This window comes from Mesoplodon bidens (genome assembly GCF_964165515.1).
Source record: "Mesoplodon bidens genome assembly, chromosome: 1".
Lineage (NCBI taxonomy): Eukaryota > Metazoa > Chordata > Mammalia > Artiodactyla > Ziphiidae > Mesoplodon > Mesoplodon bidens.
Genome location: NC_138176.1, coordinates 7417241 through 7430173, shown reverse-complemented (window position 1 = coordinate 7430173; position 12933 = coordinate 7417241). Strand labels below are relative to the sequence as shown.

At 50.2% G+C, this 12933-nt stretch overlaps 1 protein-coding gene across 1 annotated transcript in view; it reads right to left on the bottom strand.

Moving 5' to 3' along the window:
• The window catches only part of CTBP2 (C-terminal binding protein 2), a gene marked incomplete at its 5' end in the record, with an annotated part of 161111 nt that extends 155749 nt beyond the window's left edge, over window positions 1-5362 (bottom strand). The window contains one exon of the mRNA XM_081231276.1: window positions 5111-5362. The remainder of the gene's footprint in view (window positions 1-5110) is intronic.
• Window positions 5363-12933: the final 7571 nt, after the last annotated feature.

The window sequence follows — 12933 nt, the reverse complement described above, 5'->3', positions numbered from 1 at the left end:
AAAGTCTGGAAAGGGAGCAGGCCGGTGGCCCCAATTTCCATGCCAGGCAAAGACAGATGATTGTGACTCTGGTTCCCATCCTGTCTGCAGTTCCTGAAGTTTCTGTGTTCTCGAGCAGTTAGGAGAATGAAGGCGAAACTGCCCCTTGGCTCCCATAGTCAACATTCCACACAAACAATGGCCTGGCTTGCTCCCTATTGTACATTCTGTATTCATTTGTGAATCCCATTTTTTTTTTTTTTTTGCACAATGTGCAAAGCCCTTCTTTTCACTGGTGCGGTCCTGAAGGCCCAAGTGCAGCCATAATTTAGGTTTGAAATACTAATAATGATGGCTAAAAGCAAACGACAGATGAAGCCCAAACATTAATTTGTGAAGATCATTAGAGTCACATTGATGGCTTTTGGATACTATCCATTAAATCATGATCAAAAGAAACACTGAACCCCTTAAAAATGGTTCTGAAGTTTTTAGCAATTATTAAATGTAATTTTCCAAACCCAGAGATAGGTGTGTTTAAAAAAAAAAAAAAGAAAAAAAATACCCTTTCGTAAGTCTTTGATACATATTCCATCAAACACAGACTTGAATAAAGATTAACTTCAAAGATTGATGGGGGGGGGGAAGATTTGCATTTTTCCTTCTTTCCCAGGATGCTGTAACTTTAACCGTGGGAGTGTAAATTAGGACATGCTCACCAGCTGTAAGGGAGAAAACTGATACTGCCCAGGCAGTACAGCCTCCGAGAGCAGATCCATTCCAGCATTTTCATGTGCCTACTAGAAGTCTGCAGGAGTGGAAGTCCACGCAAGCATTCCTTAGGTAGTGAAATGCAGGAACATTCTTGAGGAATAAGACACCCCGATATTTCAATACATGGTGTTAAGTACAAGAACTTCGATTTGAAGGGTCCAGCAAACTGCACTCCCATTTTTCAATTACTACAGAACTGTGTTCCACCCTCTGTAATTGAACTATCAGCCAGGTGGTGGAAATATTACAGGAGTCGTGCCCTGCTGAAAAGATAAATTTCCTTTCCCAATCACGTACTATAAGAATATATATTTGTGGCCTGTATCAGGGACATGAGACACTTGGGCTGCTGCTTTTCACTGATAGAAAGATCAGTGACAGAGGGACCCAGGCTTGTACTCACATATGTTATGATGACAGCCCTTCTATATTAAAATGACAGTGGTGAAAAATGACAACTGGGGTGGCCATTCTGCTGTTGCTGTAAACTCTTTAAATTTTTTCCATTTAGGGAAAGTGTTAAGTGCAAAGGGGATAACTTTGCCTTCAAAAATGATTCATGATGGAAGAGAATTGTTGGCAAATGGCGTTCTGGTGCTAGACCTCAGCGGGGCCGCCCTTTTGGTTCTGAGTCTCAAGGATTTCAAACGGTGCGAGTTATCCTGAACTCTCTTTGCTTTAGCATTTTAACAGTTCCCAGCAATAACATCCTTTCCCAATCCAGCGCTGTGCTTGCTCAGTACCTATGTTACATACTCATCCTTCATTTACCTTGTCGCTAGCTACTCAGAACACTGAAAAAGTTGCAGGTTGATTTTGCAGTTTTGTTCGTTGTTGTTGTTGTGGCTGTTTGTTTCACTTCGTCTCTCATTAAAACACTTTCAGGGCTTATGAATAGGATTCCTTTCTGGAGTTTTACAAGTCAAGAGTAAAGTTATTGATTATTCCCTGAAAGGGTAACTGATGGCTAGTTAATAATTATACGAATAGCAAGTTTTCCTGTTTCGTCTTGTGTACACGACCAGATTAACAATGCCAGGGAAAGCAAACTCGACTCCACAGGAACAGGTGTGCCCTGAGTCTTAAAAGGCCAAAATATCTCACAAAGTATGTCACTGGTGTATTTTTACAATGCTAGTAGTGTTTGTTTTTAAGTAGCCAAACTTTTTTACTTTTTTAACTTTAAAGTGACACACTTTGCAAATATTTCTTCTCCCAGTCAATGACTAACTGCCAGACATAAGTTGCAATTCGAGCCTGGCAAAGAAATACATTTTAGGGACAAAGAGATTTTTTCGCTGCCGTTGTTGTTGTTTAAATCACAGTTAAGAAAAGGCAATTCGCCCTGCCCCTTCCCCAGCAGAACACCCAGTTCAGGATGTTCAAAGATCCCAAGTGAAATCCTAAGTAACAGGGCTCTGAGCTCAAATCTGCAGAGCTACACAGAGCACCCTCCACCTAGCTTTATTAATGTACAATCAGAAAGGAGGGAGAAAACATACCCCTTAGCTTTATCTTCCCAAACAGGAAAAAGAATTAAACCAAAAAGCACCATGTCAGGTCCAAAACGAGCTCCCAACCCAAGATGTGTAAATTCCCTCTAATAACTGCTTTCTACAGGGACAAACTGGGGTCCCCTACTCCTCGGGCACAAAAAACCAATCAGTGTCATCAATTCCCTTTGCTTTCAACCCTCACTCCCTTGTACTAGGGACAGAGTAGGGGGAGGGGGCGACCCAACATCAACACTTAACACTAAACCCCTCAATGCTCTACAGAAATATTCTGGCTTCTTTCCTTTGTTTGCTCCTGTTATACTTGATCAAGTGTGAACGATTAAACTGGTTTCATTAAAGGCAAGTGCATTCACAGCTAGCATCCAACTTCAATGGCAACTGGACATATTTTGCAAGAAGGAGGGCCTGCTTTTTTGCTTGAAATCTACCATCTCATTAACTTTTCTTTGGGGGGGCAGTAGAAAGGGCACCAGGGGTTTTTACCAGAGAGTGTCAGAGCAGCCCAGAGATCTGATGCTAGACAAAAGGATACTTAGTGTTTCAACTCTGGGATACAGTCCCTCTTACTTAAAAAAGAGAAAAGAAATCCTGTTTCAATATTATATTAAAGCTGCTCTGAAAGTCTTTAATTAGCATTTTGAATATTGCTTTATAATTGCTCTAAGAAGTATGCTTTGAAATCAAATGATTATGAAAACAAGATGCTTTAAAGTCCCATTACTTCAAAATGTAGAAAATTTATTTTAAAAAAATCAAAACAGTGGAATTCTCCTAAGCACATGAAAACTAAAGTTCTACTTTGAGAACCCTAGAGGCAGAACAGCAGTCTTAGGTACTGAACACGGGGTAAATTTTAAACTGCCTTTGAGCCCAAGCACCTAGCTAGCAGAGAAGAGTGTCTTCTCTGAAAGAGTAGTACCAGAGTTTGATATATTTCGCCGAAGTCGGGAGGCAGAATCACTTAGTAAACTAACCAAAATAAACGTCCCCTCCAAATTATCCATGTCAGATAAAAATATACCAGTCTCTACAATATCCAACAGAATTGCAAATAAGGCACTTAGCATTTTAAATTCCCAATGCATATTTATAGAATAGAATTCTCTTGTCTACCCTTCAAGCCACTCACGTCTGACTCTCTAAGAACTTAACCCGATCTCCAGTCTTTAAAAAAGAAAAAAGGGGGAAAAATCCAGAAAGATCTGTTTACCCCGGATAGGGCAAGTGAGCCCGGCATGACGACGCAGGCCACTGCCAGCAGCCTCCACCGCAAGGACGCAGACCAAGCGGGGATTTCTACGAAAAATTCCTCCTTTCCCTTGTAAAATACTAAACCTGGGTGCCCTTGGAGCCAACTGTCGCTTGGGCCGCCTCCGGAAAAAGTATTCGGGGGCTGGGCGCACCACACACACTCGCGCGCACACGCAGACTCAGTGTCCGTGACCAGCGAGCCACCGAAGGGAGTGTGTGCGCGTGTGTGTCTCGCCGTGGCCGGCGGTGACCGCGCAGAGCTCCCCGGCCCGCGGCCTCCCGGCACCTGGGCGCTGCGTGGGCTGCGGGCGACCGGCCACGCCGCGGTCCTCCGGCTGGTGAAAGACCCTGCGCGCCTCGGCGCCCGCGCGCCTCTGCCCAACTTGCCCCGGGTCGCTGGGAAGAGCGCGAGGTAGAGAAAGAAAGGCGCTTCCCCTCGGCCGCGCGGGTCCGTCCGGCGCCGCGGAGGACAAGGAGGAAGGGGCGATCGCGGCCGCCCGGCTGCCTCTGCGCCGCGCCGAGTCCCCGCCGCCCGGGTCGCGCCCTCGCCAGCCCCTCCTGCGAAACTTTTTCTTTTTGGTTCGCCCCACCCGAAAAGTGCGGCCAGGGCGGGGGAGGCGGGCGGGCCGGGTTCGCGGCGGCGGCGGCGGCGGCGCGTGAGGAGGAAGTGGTGCCGGCGGGAGCGCGGCCGGGCAGAGGAAATGCCCAGCCAGCTCGGCCCCCGCCCGCGCCCGCCGCCCGGCTCGCCCCGGGCCCCCGCCCCGCTGCGACTTTGGCGGGCCGAGCCCGCCACGGCAGTGGTGGCGGCGGCGGCAGACGTGGCCCGGCTGCCCGGAGGAGCCAACAATGCGGGGCCGGCAAAACAAAAGGGTTCCACTTCGCCTCCTTTCCCGTCTTTCACTTGCGCTCCCGGGGCGCCGCGCGGGATCCCCTGCCAGCAGGGGCCGCTCCCCTGGGGACCCGGAGCCGCGCGCACCCCGGTTTCCCAGCGGACCCCCCGCTCCCCTCCCCCGCCCCGCAGGCGCAAGGCCCCGCGCGCTCGGACTCCCGGTTCCGGGGGATCCGGTCGTATTGTCCCCGCGGCGCGCCGCGCGCTCGGCCTGGGTCGCGGGCGGCCCCCGCGCGCGCACCCACCGGCCTCCGGGAACAGGAGCCGGGGGCGCCTAGGAAACCGTCGCCGAGACGCCGCCGCCGCCGCTGCCCTCCGGACGCCGCCGTGCTCGGGGTTTCTTTTTTTTTTTTTTTTTTTGCCAATCCTGATGGGAAGGAAGGTGACCGCCTACTTCGCATTCATCAACTCTCATCACAACAACAAAAATCCTGGCGCTAACGGCGGCCAGCGGGCACGATCGGCGGCGGGGGGCGGCAGGCAGGGACCCCAGGCCGGCGCCCACTCCCGAGCGCCGAGCGGGGACACCGGGCCGGGGACGCAGACCAAAGATGTCCTCGGATGCCGGCTTGGTGTCCTTCGCCCTCCTCCTCCTCCCCCCCAGTGGCGCAGTGAGGCGCGGGCGCGGCGCCCCCGGCCCGCGGCCGCAGGTGAGGCGGGGGCGGCGGCGGCTCCAGCCCTCCCCCGGGGCCCCCCTTACCTCGTCCCGGGCCGCCGGCGTCCACGGCGAAGGGCGCCCACCCGGGAGGCGGCGGCAGCAGCGGCGGCGGCTCCCGCCCCTCCCACCCCACCCGGCGGCGGTGGCGGCGGCTGTGCGGCCCCCCCTCAGCGCGGCATGGCTCCCGGCTCCGTCCCTCGCTCCTCCGGCCGCTGCCAGTTCCTCTGGGCCGCTCCCGGGCCACCTTAAAATGACACACGCACACAAGGACACACACACACAAAAACTTAATCTCTCCCCATCCCCTCCTCTCCCCTCCCCTCTCTCCTCTCCCTCCCCTCCCTCCTCTCCCCTCCCTCCCCTCCCTCCTCTCCCCTCCCTCCCCTCCCTCCTCTCCCCTCCCCTCCCTCCCTCCTCTACCCTCCCTCCTCCCCTCTCCCTCCTCCCTTCCCCTCTCTCCCCTCCCTCCCCTCTCCCCTCCCCTCCCCTCCCCTCTCTCCCCTCCCCTCCCGTCCCGTCCCTCCCCTTATCTCCGCTCCCCACCCACCCCTTCCTCCTCCTCCCCCTGCCGCCGAGCCTCTTCCTACTTCCCCACCCACCCCACCCCCTTCCTCCGCCCACCCGGCTCCCGATCGTCTCCTGCCTGGTCCCGGCCCCGCGCCCGGCCGCAGGGAGGGGGCTGCGCTGGGGGTCCCTGGCCCGCACACGCCCCGCGCCGCTCTCACCCCCAAGAGGATGCTAATTCCAACTTGGATCGGGGGAGGGAGCGTCCTGGAAGCCGGGCGCCTCCCGGCTATTTGCTCTTCTTTATTTGTTTTCTCCTCCGGGGAAGGAGGAGGAAAACGGAGAGAAAAGGAAAGGGAAAGAAGCGGCGCGGCCGCGTCTCCCGGTGGCCGCCGGCTGCGCAGGAGCGAGGCGGGAGGCGAGGTGAGGGTCGCCGCTCGCTCACTCCTCGCTCTTTTTTTTTTTTTTTTTTTTTTTTTTTTGGGCAAAGGCGGGGTCTCTCTTTGCAAACCAATGACACAACCCCACATGGGCCGGCCTCGCCCCCTACAGATACTCTTCACTACAAATCGCCTCTCTCGGGGGATTAGTGGCTCCGCGAAAGTGCACACAGGCGCGGCGGGCGGGCGAGTGGGCCGGGCGCGGCGGGCACTCCCCGGCCTGGCCCCGCCTGGGAGGCCCTAACGAAGCGCTGGGGCCTCGCGGGCAGGGCTGGGGGTCCAGCTGCAGCGGCCGCGAATCCGGCCCTCCCTTCGCCCTCCTTCCTCCTCCGCCCCTTCCACGTGGGGCCCCGGGCGGCCGGCCACGTGGGGGGACGCGAGTCCGCGCGGGCCCGGGGTGGCCCTGGCTCAGTGGGGCCCCCGCCAGGCCCGCGGCGCCGACCTGCCCCCTTCCTGGCCCCGCGGCTCCAACTTCCTCCCGGGCCCCTACGCCGGCCGCTTCTGTCTTCTCAGGCCCGTGGGGTCAGGCGCGGGCCGACCACAGGGGGCACTTGCGCTCCCCAAATCCGGATCCGGGAGACAGTGCCCGCGCCTGGCCCGAGGGGCGGAGATGGCCGTGGGTGCGCGCGGAGGGAGCCCTATGTGCTGGAACTTGCAGCGGTAGCGTTCCCTACCAGAAGCAAAACATTTTTTACACATTAAAAAAAAAAAAATGTTCCTTCCTCTTCCCTGGATCTCGTCGGGGCTATTTTTAAAGCCTTGCCTTGGGTGGGAGCTCCGGGCCTCGCGGGACGGAGGCGATCTGCGGCCGGGGGGGCCCCAGAGTCGGGGACCTGGACTTGCGCACAGCTCCGACGCCCCAAGGTTAGTGTCTGGACACCAAACCTGGAATCCAGGCGGAGCGCCGGCCGCAGCTAGACTAACTTCCATGCCCGCGACCCGCGGCGTTGGAACTCGGTCTGCAGAAGGGAGCCAGCGGCTGCGGGCTGGGAGGGTTCTTCTCCCTGCTCCCCAGAAGCCCCCAAACTCTCATCTCACGTCCTTGAGATCGGCCGCGCGTCCTCCGAGGGCCCCTGTGTGGGTTGAACCGAGCCCTTAGTCTCGATCTGCTTAAAAACCATATTGAGATGTTACGAACTGGATTGAGGTGTTGAGCAGGAAAGGCGTGGGGAGGGGTGTGAGGTCCGGCCTTTGCAGGCCGCAGGGACTGCCATTCCCAGAACCGAATCGCTGGGTTTGGCCTCCCACGTACCCGGAGTGCACCACACCCTGTGAATCAGAGGAAACAGGCTGGAGCCTGGGGGCCAGAGAAAGGACCACCGAATCTCTGAACCCTTTTCTGCATCCCAAGGAGCGCTGCTCTGGGCCTCTCTGTCTGTTAACATTTTAAAAACTCCTACGCCGGCTCACAGCAGGAAGGAATGCGCACTGCTCGTTTGCTGAAGCGCGCCCAGGTCAGCCTGCGGGACCGGCTTTGCGGGGGCCCTGACTCCGGATGATCGCTTTATCATCCAACAGATTTTAAAACCCTACTGAAGACCTCCTAGAAGTGATGGCAGCGCGGGACTAGGCATTAACACTCGCTAGTTCACAAAATTCACAAAATTACTAAAATGTCCGAAGCTGGCTTTCTACTTGGCACTAATAGGCCCCGGCCAGGCCGGCTGAGTGGCTCTTGAGTGGCTTCTGCGGTTCAGGTGAAAAACTGCCAGACCCGCACTCTCAGTGACCTCCGTCTTCTGGCGACCTCGCATCTCCAGCTCTCTCCTCTCCCCAGCAGTTTTGCCTCAAAGTCATGGCGCCTGAAACACTTCTCGGTTATACCCTGACCCCGCCCGCCCCCAGGCTACTGAGGTACTATTATATGCTTTTCTATGTTTCTTAGGCATTATGGTAACCATAAAGATTTTCTGCTTCCTTATTTCACAGATGATCTTTGGTTCTGAGTGGCCCTCTTTTCACCCAGAAAACACTGAAAGTCAGCTGGCTTTTCCTATCACTTGTTCAACTCTCATGTCTACTATGAATTTGACCTTAGAGAATACTGTGTTCTTTGTTTTGAGAATGTTATTAAAAAAAAACAAAAAGTCATCCTCGGAGCCAAAAATTATTTCTCATTTCAACTTGATACCCTATATATTGCCCCCAACATGTGAGTTATTTCAAACTGCATTTTAAAATGAGCAAAGACTTGAATAGACATTTCTCAAAGGAAGATATACAAATGACGAACAAGCACAGGAGAAGATTTCCCTAATTATTAGGGAGATGTAAATCAATGCCACAGAAAGATACCACATCATGTCCATCGGGATGGCTATTATCAAAAAACAAAACAAAACAAACCCCAAAAAAACAGAAAAGAGTAAGTGTTGGTAAGGATGTCAGAAATCAGAAAACGTGTGCGTTGCTGGTATAAATATAAATTGGTGCAGCCACTGTGGAAAACAGTTTGGTAGTTCCTCAGAAAGTAATGTAGAATTTACTATATGATCCAGCAATTCCAATTCTAGGTATATACACAGAATAATGGAAAGCAGAGTCTCAAGCAAATATTTGTACACCAATGTTCATAACAGCCAAAAGGTGGAAATAACCCAAATATCCATCAAAGGATGAATGGATAACCAAAATGTGGTCTATACACACAATGGAATATTATTCAGCCTTTAAAAAGGAGAAATTCCAACACATGCTAAACATGGACAAACCTTGAGGACATTATGCTAAGTGAAAGAAAAACAGAACCAAAAGGATAAATATAAGTTTCCACTCATATGAGGTACCTAGAATAAGCAAATTCATGGAGACAAATGAAAGAGATGACTAAGGGCAGGGAGGAGGGGAAAAGGGGGAGTTGTTTAATGGGCACAGAGTTTCTGTTTGGAGTGATGAAAAAGTTCTGGAAATGGATGATGGTGATGGATTGCACAACAGTTGTGAATGTGCTTAATGCCTCAGAACCATACACCTAAAAAGGGTAAATCTTATGCATATTTTACTGCAATATATAAGAAATGGGGACTTCCCTGGTGGTCCAGTGGTTAAGACTGTGCGCTCCCAATGCAGGGGGCCCAGGTTCGATTCCTGGTCAGGGAACTAGATCCCACATGCCACAACTAAAAGAGCCCGCATGCTGCAACTAAAGATCCCGAGTGCCGCAAATAAGACCCCGCACAGCCAAGTAGATAAATAAATGAATATTAAAAAAAATGTTGCAAAGTAGCTTTTGTCTCACAAACCTCTTAGTTTATACTTACTACTATATATAAGGTGGGTTTTTTTGTTTGTTGGTTGGTTTTGGGGGTTTTTTTGGCCGAGTCGCGCAGCATATGGGGTGTTAGTTTCCTGACCAGAGCACGGAGTCTTAACCACTGAACAGCCAGGGAAGTCCCTAAAGGTATTTTTCAGTAAGGAAAAAAACATTAAGATAAAGACAAAACATTTTGTTTTAAAATATATTTCAGATAATTTATAGAATAAATACCTTTTACTAATTTTTATCTCTGCCAGTTACCTTTATAGAATATAGTACTGAAATGCTAATTTTTCAGTACTCTCCATGCTTCTTCCCATCTAATCCTATTTAACTGGTCAGGTTCAATTTCTAGTGTCCCAACATGGATTTGGAAAGACACAAAAAAGAAGAGTCACAAAAATAATAATAGCAGCAACAAATGTTGGTCCATGACTCACTAGGGTGCCTGGCACTGGGCTAAGCCCTTGACATGCATCTTTAATCCTCATAGCAGCTGCTTAAGAGGGATGCTAGTATCATCCCCATTTTACAGATGAGAGAAAGTGAGGTTCAAAGACTTCATGTGACTTCCCCAAGGTCACACTGCTGGTGAGTGAGGTGCTGGGGTTGGATCCCTATCTGCCTGATTCTGTTTACATACACATGTCTTCATTATTAGTATAGATTCAGAAAACGCGAAATTAGTTACTTTTAAAACGTATTTCTAGCTTCTCCTTATTTGAAAGTTTTTTCTTTCTTCGTTTGTTTAATACTAAGCCTTCAATCTAATCTTTAAAGGAAAAAAGTAAGGAAAGCCCCCCAAATAAATGTGCAGTCAGACACTGGTTAAAGAAATAAAAACAAAGATGGGTATGGCATGGTGGATTTTAAGGCTCCTGAGGATCAATTTCAGAACGACAATCAAAAGCTGTGATAATGAAAGTAGAAAATAAATGGTTACTGAGAATAAGGGTTCCACATATTACCTTCATATCAAGGAAGAAGAAGTAATATAAAGAGTTCAAGGGGCCTCCCTGGTGGCGCAGTGGTTGAGAGTCCGCCTGCTGATGCAGGGGACAGGGGTTCGTGCCCCGGCCCGGGAGGATCCCACGTGCCGCGGAGCGGCTGGGTCTGTGAGCCATGGCCGCTGGGCCTGCGCGTCCGGAGCCTGTGCTCCGCAATGGGAGAGGCCACAACAGTGAGAGGCCCACATACAGGAAAAAAAAAAAAAAAAAAAAAAAAAAAAAAAAAAAAAAGAGTTCAAAAATGTTGCATCTAACACTGCTTTTTGGGTTTTTCTTGTTTTTGTTTTTGCCTTGTAAAAGATCGGTAGTCACTTTTTCCCTGATAATCTTGGTTAAATAGAAAAATCCAATCACCCAGAATACTTCATTTGTTCAGGTAATCTTGTTAATCAAGCTTCTGAAGTGGGAGGAGTTTGAAGTGTACACACTGCCCTGGGATGTACTGTAGAAGAGGCTTTTCCTTTATTCTGGGAACTCAACTTACTTGCCTGGGAGCCTCCAGTCCGGCTTGACGTTGCCAATGAAAGGCAACTTTGTGTCTTCTGGCTTGATTCTGTTTCTTCTGGGTTAACAGGTCTCCTTTGGCACCTAAAGTTCAAACTCCTTAGCAGAGTGATTTCTCCCCTTGTTCAAGGAGTCTCTCTCCTTTCTGGGTACATGAATTTGGGATTCGGATAAGGGGCGTTTTCCCCCAGTGCTGTGGCGGGGAGGGGTCCTCTCTTCAGTGGCGGGGCCTGGCCCAGCGGAGCCTCACTACTGCAGTATGGGAGCAAGTGTATAGCTCTCAGCACAGACAGGGCAGGGGCATTCTTCCTGTGGACTCAGCTGTTCCCTGCTGACCAAGCCTAGCACCGCTGACCCTTTGAGATGCTGCCTTGTCCTCCATAGCACACACGACCCGCCCCAGCCCCTCCCACAGGGCCACCTTCCCCCATGGATGCACTGTACCTCTTAGCTTTCAGGTACTTTCTGTGTCCACCAAGAAGCCATGGGTTCCATCCAGGTCACACACTGCGGCGCGAGCACCCCTCCCACAGGCCTTCAGTCCAGTCACTTGCCTCAGCACCACCTCCCACCTCTACACACATGAGGGGAGAGGACAGGCAACAAGAGCTGGTCCAGATTCTTCCTCAGGGCGTGGGAATTTCTGTCATCTCTGCTCTGTTCTGTTTATAAATACACACATACGTACATGGCATCTTTCCTGAAGATCTGAGGGTTTGCTTTTTAACAGATAATTAAAAAGTGTAAACCACCATGATTCCTTGTTGCCTGGCTCATAGGAAGCTCAAAGTCAAATGTTATGTCCAAGGATGCCAACCAGCCTATTGTCGTGTTCCAAGAAGCAACTTTTTCCTTCCTCCGTGAAAAGTGATCGTGAACTTGCTCCGAGAGAGGACTGGTTTGTGTTGTTTGAGAAGGCATATTAAATATTTTCAAACAATTTTATATCTGGACAACAAAATACCAGTTGTTTGATAGTATTTTCCATGATAGATATGATGGAAAATGAAGCTCAATAAAATTTTTTTTGCTTGATGATGATGCGCTGACGACACAGGATCGCTTCCTGGATTTGGAGAAACCGGTCTGAGAAACTGTTGGAAGAAGTTTCTGATTCTCATGTTGACTTTTTGATTAACTGTAGGGTTGTATATATGTTTCTACTATAACCACCTAAAATATTTTTTTTGGAAGTTGGTGGGAAATTATTAATAAATACCACAAAAGTCCCAACGATATCAACGTCCCTGACTTGGGGCAAGGGACTTTTTCTTTGGAGAGAATTGCACGAATTGCCCTCAGTAGCGGTTATCACATTTTGTAACATGAAATTACCTGACGGTTTGATCCATTTTGTAGGCCCTGGACTGTAAGAGGTGCTTGGTTAAATACTTCTTGGATGAATGAATGAATCGCTCCGTGAATATATTTCAAGAGATCTGAGCTGGGGCTTCCCTGGTGGCGCAGTGGTTAAGAATCCGCCTGCCAATACAGGGGAGAGGGGTTCAAGCCCTGGTCGGGGAAGATCCCACATGCCTTGGAGCAACTAAGCCCATGCGCCACAACACCTGAGCCTGCATGCCACAAGTACTGAAGCCTGCGCGCTCTAGAGCCCGTGCTCTGCAACGAGAAGCCACTTGCAATGAGAAGCCCGAGCACCACGACGAAGAGTAGCCCCTGCTCGCCACAACTAGAGAAAGCCCGCGTGCAGAAACGAAGACCCAATGAAGCCAAAAATTAATTAATTAATTAATTAATTTTAAAAAAAGAGAGAGATCCAAGCTATGCAAAAGTCATATATGTAAACTGGCAAAGAGAATAAAGTAACTTTTAATTGAACATAGTATTAGTATAAGGGAGGTAGGATTGGGGGTTATCTTCAAAGGTTTTTTATCTTCATTCTATTATTTTTATAACTTAAAAAAGTAAAAGGGGGTGGGGGGAAGCTCAAGAGGGAGGGGATATATGTATACATACAGCTGATTCACTTTATTGTACAGCTGAAATGAACACAACATTGTAAAGCAGTTATACTCCAATAAAGATGTAAAAAAAAAAAAGTAAAGGGGCAAAAGGAAATGACGTATGCAACAAACAGTTCAGAAAAAATAATATGTAGATAAAGCAAATGTGCCAAATGTTAAATACTGGTGA